The 12197-nt window shown below is 47.2% G+C and overlaps 1 pseudogene across 1 annotated transcript in view; it reads left to right on the plus strand.

The window, feature by feature from the left end:
* The window catches only part of LOC146839544 (aldehyde dehydrogenase family 3 member B1-like), a 386047-nt pseudogene that overhangs the window by 236035 nt on the left and 137815 nt on the right, over nt 1-12197 (plus strand). The window contains exons 4-5 of the transcript XR_014981105.1: nt 1197-1317; nt 7470-7555. The product of XR_014981105.1 is annotated as an aldehyde dehydrogenase family 3 member B1-like (transcript). The remainder of the gene's footprint in view (nt 1-1196; nt 1318-7469; nt 7556-12197) is intronic.

The raw sequence follows: 12197 nt of genomic DNA on the forward strand, positions 1-12197 counted from the left end.
GAGAATTAACCTGGGAAATTGATGTTTTGCAACCCCCCTTTTTCTCGGCCTCTGAATGGAAGGATCACCGCTCAGCTTTCTAGGTCAGAGCTGAAGTGGATGAACTTTTCTTTTTAAACGTCTCATGGCGATTTGTAAAACTGAGCCAAAGTTGTTAGCGAAACAAAAAATGCTCTTCCTATGGAAACTGTGACCTAATGACCTAAATATAACCACAGAGTGGCAACCCCCACTCTGTTATTTCCAGTATGCAAGGCATGATTCCTTGGTGTTGGGTCTGGTATACATTTTGTTTTTGTGCTCACTGGATCATCATACCCCATAATCTGGGGCAAAGGACGCACTGACATGGGTATCTATTATCTGTCATTTTGAGAATATTTCCTGACATTTCTTTTACCTCTCATAGCAGGGGGCAGTGTGCAGAAATCCTGGCAAATGTTGATTAAAGGTTTGGGGACTATGTTACTTCTTTGCATTCATGTTTATGAAAAGTGCTTAGTTGCGTTTTGGACTCTATCCATACTGACAGGGCATTGGAGACGGCTTTTACTATGTAGATGTAGTATCCATTCCTTAGGGGGTGGTAAAACATTAAAGGTTTGATGCAAAACCTTAATACCTACCCCTGAGATTTGGTATTAGGATGGGACACCCTAAATATATGCCATTTCCAAATAAAGAATCTGTAATGAGTCCGTCACGAATCGAAATTGCGATTCAGTAACTTGTTACCAAAAGGCAACTTGTGATTTGTACAGAAGAAAAGGAATTTTTCCAATCACAGTCCTTTTCTGTGAATTGGATCATATGTGACCGAAAAAAAATACTTGATGCAGCTGGCCACATTTATCAGTGAGTCCAAAATCAGTGCCTCCTCCCGGGATTGCTGTGGGCTGCCACAACTGATGATTTTCCTAGTAATTGTTTTAAAACGGATCATGAAGGCATCCATGCTTGCAGTGTTCAGGCTCACCTGCACTTGCTCCAAGGAATATGGGGACTAGTATGAACACATTTTTTCCAGGGCTGCTTTTGATTCCCTGCTGAAGTTTATCTTTTAAGATGGTCTGATTTAGAGGACGGGGAACTAGAATGAAATCCCCAAATTGAGATCTGCAACTCATAGTACCCACGATTCTAAAGACAAAGTCCTCTGGTATCTCTGCTCATGCAATGTGCCTTTTTCCTTCCAGGCGACAACTTTAGACACTGCATATATCCGGAAGGATCCATTCGGGGTGGTACTCATCATTGGTCCCTGGAACTACCCCCTAGGTCTTCTGCTGATTCCACTCGTGGGGGCCATCGCTGCAGGTGAGTGGATGTGTGGTGGGTGGAGTCAAACGTTACACCTGTGACCCTGCTCCAACCCCACCTACTGCTGAAGTACTGCATCCTTGTGTGCTGTGAGCACTATTACACTCCCCCTACAGTTAACACGCCTAGCCAGCACCCCTTCACCATCTCACAGCCAGCACTCCTACATCTTCAGTGCTACTACACTAACCCACAGCCAGCGATCCTTCACTAACAGACAGCCAGCGCTCCTTCACCATCTCACAGACAGCACAACTACATCTTCAATGCTACTACACTAACCCAGAGCCAGCGATCCTTCACTAACAGACAGCCAGGGCTCCGTCACCATCTCACAGACAGCACTCCTACATCTTCAATGCTACTACACTAACCCAGAGCCAGCGATCCTTCACTAACAGACAGCCAGGGCTCCGTCACCATCTCACAGACAGCACTCCTACATCTTCAATGCTACTACACTAACCCACAGCCAGCGATCCTTCACTAACAGACAGCCAGGGCTCCGTCACCATCTCACAGACAGCACTCCTACATCTTCAATGCTACTACACTAACCCACAGCCAGCGATCCTTCACTAACAGACAGCCAGGGCTCCGTCACCATCTCACATCCAGCACTCTTACATCTTCAGTGCTACTACACTAACCCACAGCCAGCGATCCTTCACTAACAGACAGCCAGCGCTCCGTCACCATCTCACAGACAGCACTCCTACATCTTCAGTGCTACTACACTAACCCACAGCCAGCGATCCTTCACTAACAGACAGCCAGGGCTCCGTCACCATCTCACAGACAGCACTCCTACATCTTCAATGCTACTACACTAACCCAGAGCCAGCGATCCTTCACTAACAGACAGCCAGGGCTCCGTCACCATCTCACATCCAGCACTCTTACATCTTCAGTGCTACTACACTAACCCACAGCCAGCGATCCTTCACTAACAGACAGCCAGGGCTCCGTCACCATCTCACAGACAGCACTCCTACATCTTCAGTGCTACTACACTAACCCACAGCCAGCGATCCTTCACTAACAGACAGCCAGGGCTCCGTCACCATCTCACATCCAGCACTCCTACATCTTCAGCGCTACTACACTAACCCACAGCCAGCGATCCTTCACTAACAGACAGCCAGGGCTCCTTCACCATCTCACAGACAGCACTCCTACATCTTCAGTGCTACTACACTAACCCACAGCCAGCGATCCTTCACTAACAGACAGCCAGGGCTCCGTCACCATCTCACAGACAGCACTCTTACATCTTCAGTGCTACTACACTAACCCACAGCTGACAATCCTTCACTAACAGACAGCCAGGGCTCCTTCACCGCCTCACAGCCAGCACAACTACATCTTCAGCGCTACTACACTAACCCACAGCCAGCAATCCCTCACCAACAGACAGTCAGGGCTCCTTCACCATCTCGCAGCCATGGCCCCTCCATCACCATCCCGCTGCCAGTGCTTCAGTACTAACCCCATATTCAGCACTAATTCACCATCCCACAACAAGCAGTCTTACACTATCCCTACAGCCAGCGCTCCTACACCATCTCACACCAGCACTCAAACACCGTCCCACACCAACACTCCTTCTAAATCTCCAAAACGAGCACTCCTACATTAACCCACAGCCACTGCTTCTACACAATCCGTGCAGCCAGCTCTCCTATACCTTTTAAAAGCCAGACTTACAACACTAACCCATAGTCAGCACGCCTACATTCATCCCATAACCAACACATCATAATTGTTGAACCTGGCCCTTTGCAGCGCCACCCCCAAACGTTTTGCCTTCACTCCTCCTGTTTTGCATAATTTGTTTTTGTTGGCTTTAGGACTCTGTGCACTTTACCACTGCTAACCAGTGATAATGGGCTTGTGTTCTCTCATCTAAACATGGTAAAATGTACTTCTTACATCCATTGGTACATTTAGTTTACTTATAAGTTCCTAGTAAAGTGGTACTACATGTATCCAGGCCCTGTAAATTAAATGCTACTAGTAGGCCTACAGCATTTTCTGTGCCATCCATTTAAGTAGCCCTTTAAAAACGCCTGCCATTGCATCTTGGGTGTGCAGTCTAATCTGCCATTTCGACCTGGCAAAATAAACCTTTGCCAGGCTCAAATCTTCCTTTTGAATAGATATAAGTCAACCCTAGGGTAGGCCCTAAACAGCTCACAGGGAAGGGTTTAAAGTATTTAAAAAGTAGGAAATGTACTTTTAAGTTTTACATATCCTGGTAGTGAAACTCTTACATTTGTTTTTCCCTACTGCAAGGCCTACCTCTCCCATAGGATAACATTGGGTTACCTCATTACATTTAATAAGTGACAACTTTACATTGGGACCAGCTAGAAATGTCATGTTTATACTCAAATGGATTGTAAATTAAACCTCCCTTTAATGGTAAAGTTGTCATTTAAGTCACAATTCTGAAAATTTCACTTTTAGAAAGTAAACACAAGTAGATGATGGACGGAGCGCTGAAACTATTCAGACACTCCCCCTCAGTCACAGATCTGGGTTGAATCCGTCATCGTTCTTTAGCTCACTTCGCCACCCCAGTTCAGACCCAGCCATATGCATATCAGTCTTGACCCTGTTCCTCATGGGAACAGCCCAGCCCAAGCTGCCAAGCCAGGTCTTCCCTGGACCGGGAACAAGCATCCAGGGACCAGTGTTGGGGTAACACCCCTCATCAGCCAGGCTAGCTTGAATCCAGTGGCAAAGTGAGCAAAGGACCCACGTCTGAGCATACCCTACCAACTTAGGACAAACAAAGTAAACACAAGGAGATGATGGACAGAGCGCTGAAACCTTTCAGACACTCACCCCCAGTCACAGATCTGGGTTGAATCCATCATCGTTCTTTAGCTCACTTCGCCACCTCAGTTCAGACCCAGCCATATGCAAATGAGTGTTTACCCTGTTCCTCACGGGAACAGTCCAGCTCAAACTGTCAAGCCAGGTCTTCCCTGGACCAGAAGCAAGCATCCTGGGACCAGTTTCAGGGTAACACCCCTCATCAGCCAGGTTAGCTTGAATCCTGTGACAAAGTGAGCAAGGGACCCATGTCTGTGCTAGCTGGGCTGGACTGTTCCCATGGGGAACATTGTCATGGCTGATTTGCATATGGCTAGGTCCAAACTGGAATGGCGTGGCGAGCAAAATAACAATGGATTAAACCCAGATCTGTGAATGGGGGTGAATGTTTGACCGTGTTCAACATTCTGTCCATCATCTTTTTGTGTTGCATTTTTACCCTAAGTGGAAAGGGTATGTCCAGACGTGAGTCCCATGGTCGTTACGCCACTGATTTTAAGCTAGCCTGGCTGATGAGTGGTGATTGCCAGAAACCGGTCCAAGGATGCTTGTTTTCCGGTCCCGGGAGGACCTGGCCTGGCAGTTTGGGTTGGACTGTTTCCATGGGGAACAGGGTCAAGGCTGATTTGCATATGTCTGGGTCCAAACTGGAAAGGCATGGTGAGCAAAATAACAATGGATAAAACCTAGATCTGTGACTGGAGGTGAATGTTTGACAGTGTCCAATATTCCGTCCATCATCTTTTTGTGTTGCACTTTTGGAAAGTTGCCATTTTCCTGTCCTAACCATTTGGTACCTGAAGCCTGTATCCTGGGTCACATGACTAGATGTAGTTGGCAGTTGGGCTTTTTTTTTATTGCTCCCAGACAGCCACACACTAGAGGGACTTGATGTTTGCAGGATGGGACATCCTGATCTGATGGGATGAGCAGAGCTGTCACCTACCACACTTGCACTTCAAAGTAGCTGCCTCAGCACACACACAAAGAACTTCACACTAATTTTGTGTGACTCTAGATATCCTGGGGCCAGAGGATGGAAGGAAATTCTAGTACCAGATGTGGGGGGGAATTCTAGAAGTTTCGCCCACTTCACAGCTGGGACCTGGTAGAAATATTGAACACTCAGGCCATCTCTTTAGTACAACCCTGGACATGTGGATAGTAAAGAAGGACTGGCCTACTGCCATAGGGCTGCTATGCTGCTTGAGACCTTCCCTGCTGCCTGAGGCCTGCCCTGCTGCCTGAAATGGAAGTCTGGATCTGCTCCTTTCATCCCATGCTACATGAAGTGGCTCCAAGGGTTAGCTGGCTGGCCTCCAGTTCAGAGCTACAGCTCCCTTCCTGCAACTTCCAAGCTGACCTGCTGCACTGCCCTTTAACTGGACCTGTCTGAGCACTGCTGGCCTCTGCTGGAATGAGTTCCAGATCTCCAAGAGTGCATCACTGAACCTGGACCCTTGGTTGGCATCCGTTGAGTTGGCATCCGTTGAGCTACTCCTGAAAGAAATGGAGAAATCCTGAAGTTTTGGGATCTTCACAATTATGACTGGTCTCGTTCACAGCAAGATTTCGCCACCTGCGCCGACCACCAACACAAAGCTCCGGTGAATCTGACTCTTCGAGCTACAGCGATCACCAGCGACAACAGCCAACACAACATCTGCACTTTCCACAACAGCATCGACAACCTGCAGTTACCACCTATGCAATACTCCAGCAACGACCATCTGCGACTCCCGGCCTGCTCTTCTCACTGCAGCGATGACCATCCCGATGCTCACTCTGCTCCTTGCAACCTCCTCTATGGCGAACTGAACTCTCCGCTTGGGACTCGCTGGACTAACCTGTTCCCTGTGTCTGGCCCACACACCATTGAGGGTGGACTGAACTTCTGATTTCCCCCATTCTAGCAAGATCAGAAGAGCGTGAGTGGCACTTAGTGTTTTAGGCGCTATATTTATCTACATCTTTGTAATTGCATATCTCTGGGTTTACTGGTTGGATTTTTGTAATTTTGGTGTCAAATAATGTTTTGCATTTTACTCTATTTCTCTAAATTAGTGTGGGATTTTTCTTGAGTTATATTTTCACTTTATTACTGTTTGAGTGCTGCATAAATACTTTGCCTCTAAGTTGAGCCTGACTGCTGTTGTGCCAAGTTACCAGAGGGTTACTTACAGCTTAACTTAGTGACTTCTGTAGTTCACCCTGACAAGGATTGCGACTGTTTCTTGCAAAGGGCTCACACTCCCCCAACCAACAACCCAATGTCTTACAATAATCATCTGAAAGTCATTGCTCCTACACCATTCCACAGCCAGCCCTTCTCCGCTGTCCCACTGCCAGTGCTCCCGCACCATCCTTGCAGTTACCATTCTTTCACCATCCCACAGTCTTCATTCCTACATCATCTCTGCAGTCAGTGCTCCAACAGAATCCCACAGCTATGACTCCTACAGCTTCCCAAACCCAAGGCACCCCCACCATCTTATAGCCAGCACTCCAGCACCATCCTACATCCGGCGCTTCTAACCATCCCACAGCAGCGCTAATTCACATCACCTCATCTCCTTTCATATATTGCTGTGTTCCTGCTACACCCACTGACAACAGTGTTTTCAACCAACATCAGCCCCATTCTGTCCTTAGTTTAACCCTTGCACGCCCCCTCCATGCACAGCACCAGGAGGTCAGTAGGTGGCAATACATTGCCCTCACCACCACACCACACTCTCTGCCTTCCTCCCCAGTGCAACTACCCATCTTATCTTTGCTGTTACAGTGTAGTGGGTTAACGTGAAGACACTGACCTCCCCAAACCTGCTTTTATCTCTTCATTCACCACACTGACACCAGCTGACTGCAGACAACATGTTGTGTCATTGCCACACTGACACCACTGTCTCTGATTGAATCTTGAATTCCCTTGCTAGATCCCATTTTCCTGCCCACTGCCCAGCATGAACACTGGAACGATTTGGGGGCAGACACACACACACACACACAAACACACACACATACATACACACACGCACTCTTACAAATACACACACTCACACACACTAACACAGTAACAGTTCAGGATAGTGCCTTTAAAGCTCCTTTGACAATTCTAAAATTGGCTAGAAGGCCACATCTGCGACAGGCATGTGCTTCATAAGTACCTGCACTTTAACACAACATATCACACACCATAATACGTGTTTCTGCAGGCTTAGAGAACATTGACTTCTATCCACCCATAGGAACAGCTTCTTTGACCTACAGAGATTGTCTGACTTGTGTGTCTCTTTTTTACCTTGTAGGAAACTGCTGCATCCTGAAGCCATCTGAGATCAGCAAGAGTATAGAGAAGTTGGTCTCGGATCTGCTGCCTCGCTATCTTGACCCGGTGTGATACCTTTCCACCTTTGGGGTTTGTTTTTGGGTGTATCTGTAGTAAAAAGCTTTCCTGTTAGTTTTTAATGTGCCACAATTTGCAATGGAGCTAGCTACAGACATTAGGCAGACCCACATGAAGGAGATATGTCATGCAGGGATCTGCTGCAACCCCTCGCACATCTTGAAGTTTGTTCTACTAGAAATGATAACCCTGTTTAAAAAAAAAAACCACCCTGACCATTACTTGTAGGTCTGGGATGTCTTTGGAGCTGTAAGACTGGAAGAAGCCCAAGGTGAAACCATGCTGCCCTTGGTGTGCCTGTCTGACCTAGATCCTCTGGTACACTTTGTGGCTACACCAGAGTAACAGCAGTATGATGCTCATCCTCAACTATGCTGACATCTGCCAAGTAACCGTGAATCTAGCTTGCTGGAGGATCCCCTTTGCTAAACTCTGTGGTACTTGGTTGCCGATGAATTCTGGTTGTCCTCTGGATTGTTGTGGCACTCATTGGCAGTGTGCCCTTCTTCCCCTGATGAGACCCACAAGTGAGGGAACATTGAGATGCCATACTATTGGCCGATTGAATTGGCTCAATGCAGTAGCTCCTACTCATAGTGCCCTGAGTGTCACAACTACACCTGAATAACTTTGTGGTTAACACAAATCTCTGCGTTGGCCTATGTGCTCAGATGTATTATTATGTATGTGATGTATAAAGATTGAGATTAAATTGATGGGATGGCTGCTTAGGCATCGGTCGGGCCTGTAAATGGTGTGAGAAGTGATGGAACTTGACCTGAGAGGGCACGTGTTGGATTGCCTGTGTGCTGTGGTTGCCCCTCAGATTTGATGGGCTGTAGATGGTTATTGGTTGTAGACACCTCTTAAAGCTGGCCAATATGGACATTATCTAATGAATATCATTTTTTGAATTTCTGTCTTACTATTAAATAGAAATAAATAAAATGATAAGTAGAATAAGGTAAACCTCTCCATCATCACTGGATCTCTCTTTCATCCTGCTTTTGGAGAAAGAGATGGAGGAGGGTCTTCACTGGAAGCCCAGGATCAGTCAGGTGTCATGTAGACAGATGTGAAGACCTCAGCAGTGTTTGATGTAGATGTTGCAAGTCCTTTGAATGCTGACATTCCACTGGTGTTACTAGATGTGTGTTTTTACTGCTTTTCATGTCTGGAGTGTTATGGTGGTGGCCAGATATTTGCAGACTCCAACTTCTGTTATATGTTTCTGAAAAAGTTAACGTGGTGGACTCCTTGCTCTTTTCCCTTGACACAGAAGTGGCATGGCCCACAGCTCCCCCCTCTCTTCCTCATTATTATTACTTCTCAGTGTCAGTTCCATATCTCTTATTTTCATGCTGGGAGGGCTTATTAACTAGTTTTTGGCATAGGGCAGCAGCACAAGTCTTCTTGCTGCAAAACGAAAGGACAGGAATGTGCTGTGTTTACAGCAATGCGACCCATTCCTGTCCTTTCACTTGCGATGGCACACAATTTGATGCCTAGTGCCAATGTGGGCACCCTTGCGCCATGATGGAAGGGTGTCTGTGTTGTTGGCAGGATTGTTTTTGTGCAGGAAGGCGCACCTTCCTGTACAAAAACAATCCATAGATGCTTTTTACTCTTTCTATGTTTGCTGCAAAATGCAGCACACATAGAAAGAGGAAAAAACAAGGAGAAATAACGATATTTCTCCTCATTATGCATGTCATGGGCAGACACTGAATGTGCGAAGCTAGTGTGGATAGAACAATGAGCCATGTGTGGAAGTGGATCTTATTGGGGTAATAGAGGTAACTGGTGATACAGCTCTTCTTCAGCGACTCCGCAGTGTCCCTCGTTAATGGGTTGCAGCCCAAAATGGAATGTACCAAGAAGAGAGGACAACAACAGTCGCACTGTGGCAGAGGATTGCCTTGTCACCTAATGCGGTAAAGCATATGCTCCGGGTGCATTTAATTCCATTTTAGTAGCTGTTCTCCGATATTATTTAAAGGGACCCACTGTAATGAAACAGGCTTTTTGCAGGTTTACCCCCGCCTTCTTCCCCCATCTTGACAGCTAGGTTTTAGTGTAATGGCTTTGTAATGCCCTGAGCCCTGCTAAACAGGACTGAGTGCATGTGCTCTGACCTTTAAAATGGTGGATGTTTAATTGGTTTGTCCCCAAGTGGCATAGCCCAACTTACTTACTGTCCCTAGTATATGGTACCAGCGGTACCCAGGGCCTGGAAGTTGAGGTTTCTCTCATAGACTGCAGCACTAGATGTGCCACCAGGAGTACGACAAGGTGAGACATGGCCCCCAGTCTGCTACTGCAGAGTGGAAGGCAGTTTAAAACTGCTAATTCGGCGTTGCCATTTACATTTATGGCAAAGCCCAAACCTCCTAAGCTAGGCCTAACGAGCCCTAAGGCAGGGTGCTGTACGTTAAAAAGTGGAACATGTGTGATTCTTATCCAAGAAACACTCCAAATCTCGTAATAAATCACACGTATGATTCGTATGGACTGTCACAGGAAAGCTACTGCACTCCTCCGCTCATCACATGAGCGATCTAGATTCTATGGTTGATGGCATGTTACTATGTGTTACACCTCCTAACGCTCTCCCTAGACCTTGAAACATCGCTGTGTCTAGGGGTAGCAATTTAGGGATCCATTGGCTGGGAGCGGCGCTGGACCCCTGTTGGGGCCTGGGGACCTCTCATGTCGCGACAGATGCTTCTACTTTTTTGAGGTATTGGGGTGGGGGTGGATGTTGGGGACTGTTCTTGTTTTTTGTTTCTCAGTGTCATGCATATGTCCATTCTGTAGCTGTAGATAAGTCTATGATTGTTACGTGTGGTCCCCTGCATGTATTCAGTGATGTTCGTCCCCGACTTTTGACATGTCTGGGTTGGTTGAGAGACGCCTTCGGGTGGTCAGTTGTAATGTTCGGGGATTATTGGATAAAGTCAAGAGAGGGACTGTTTTGCACCAGGCTAAACGTTATGGCACAGATATTTTACTCTTGCAAGAGATTCACTTGCTTGGCAATAGGCTTCTATGCTTAAAACGTTTTGGTTTTGTACAGGTCTTTCACTCCAGCTTCACTAGGGGTTCGCGTTGAGTAACAATACTTATCCACCGTAGAGTCCCCTTCGTACACGAGAAAACATGGACCGATCCCCAAGGTCGTTATGTGGTTGTTACGGGCTCTATGCATGGCAAGTTGTTTGTCTTGGGAAGTGTATACACCCCTCCGCCCCTCACATGGAACCTGATGGAATGCTTGATGCGGTTATGGGTGGAGTTTCCTCTGGGACTGACTTTGGTAGGGGTCGTCTGGAATGACACAATATGCCCTTCTATAGACAGGTGGTGTGGTGCAGGGAATCCGATTGAGCCCTGTGAATCTAAACTTGGAGCCATGATATGGGGATTAGATTGGGTGGACTCTTGGAGATGGCTTCACTTATTTCTCCAGCGTACATGGTTCCTTCTCCCACATCGATCACATTTTCCTATTAGCTGCACACATGCATAGATTAGTAGCGGATGAAATTTTTCAGATCACTCTCCATTACAGCTGGATCTAAGACTTGATACTGTGCATCCTCCCTTCCGCTGGCGCCTCTCACCTTGGCCCCTACTTGATGATAAATATAGGTCACATATACACAGACACCTCCCTGACAGAATATTTCCTGCACAACATTGGATCGGTTGAATCGCCTGCGATTGTATGGGAGGTGATGAAGCCTACACTGCGAGGGTTAGATGTTGCCTACTGTATGGTGCAGCGTAAATTACGTCAGGAGAGGTTGATACTATTGGAGGCCCAGATGATGGCCACGGAGCACACGTGCTGTGAGGCGAATGGGCACGATTCGTACAGACAACTACTTTATAGCCAACAGGTCTATGCTGGGGAACTGATGAATGAGGCTCGCTCTGCATGGTTGGCTACCCGGAGTAGAGTATATCAATGGGGCGACAAATCGAGTGCCTTTCTACACCGCTTGTGTCAGAGGGAGCTCCGCCCTATCTCCATCCCATGCCTGCGCTATCTCAATGGAAAAGTTCTCACAGACCCTCTTTAAATAGCCGCCAGCTTCACGATTTACTATGCAGAGTTGTATGCCCCTCGCGAGACTATCTCTCCACAGCTAATTCAGCAGTTCATTGCGGACTTGCCCCCTCGTGCCCTCACAGACCAGACAAGGGACGCACTAGATGTCCTGATCATGACTGAGGAAGTCCAGGAGGCGTTGTCTGGAATTTGTTCAGGTAAGGCTCTTGCCCCAAATGGTTTCCCATGCAAATGTTATAAGAAATATCAGTCCCTCCTCACTGCTCCTTATCTCACCGCACTTCAGGCTGCGTTTGATGATCGTTCTCTTTCAACGGATTGGCGACATGCAGAGATAGTGATATTTCCGAAGACGGGCCGACCCCTTGAACTCCACTCTTCCTATCGTCTGATATCTCTCCTCAATGTCGAGGCAAAACTCTTGACCAAAATCATAGACAACCGCATAGTTCCACATATTTCGGATCTGGTCCACTCGGACCAGGCAGGTTTTATGCCGGGTCGCGCTACGCGGCACAACATCCGACACGCCCACAACGCCATTGCATCAGTGGA

This window comes from Triturus cristatus, chromosome 4_1 (genome assembly GCF_964204655.1).
Source record: "Triturus cristatus chromosome 4_1, aTriCri1.1, whole genome shotgun sequence".
Taxonomy (NCBI): Eukaryota; Metazoa; Chordata; class Amphibia; order Caudata; family Salamandridae; genus Triturus; species Triturus cristatus.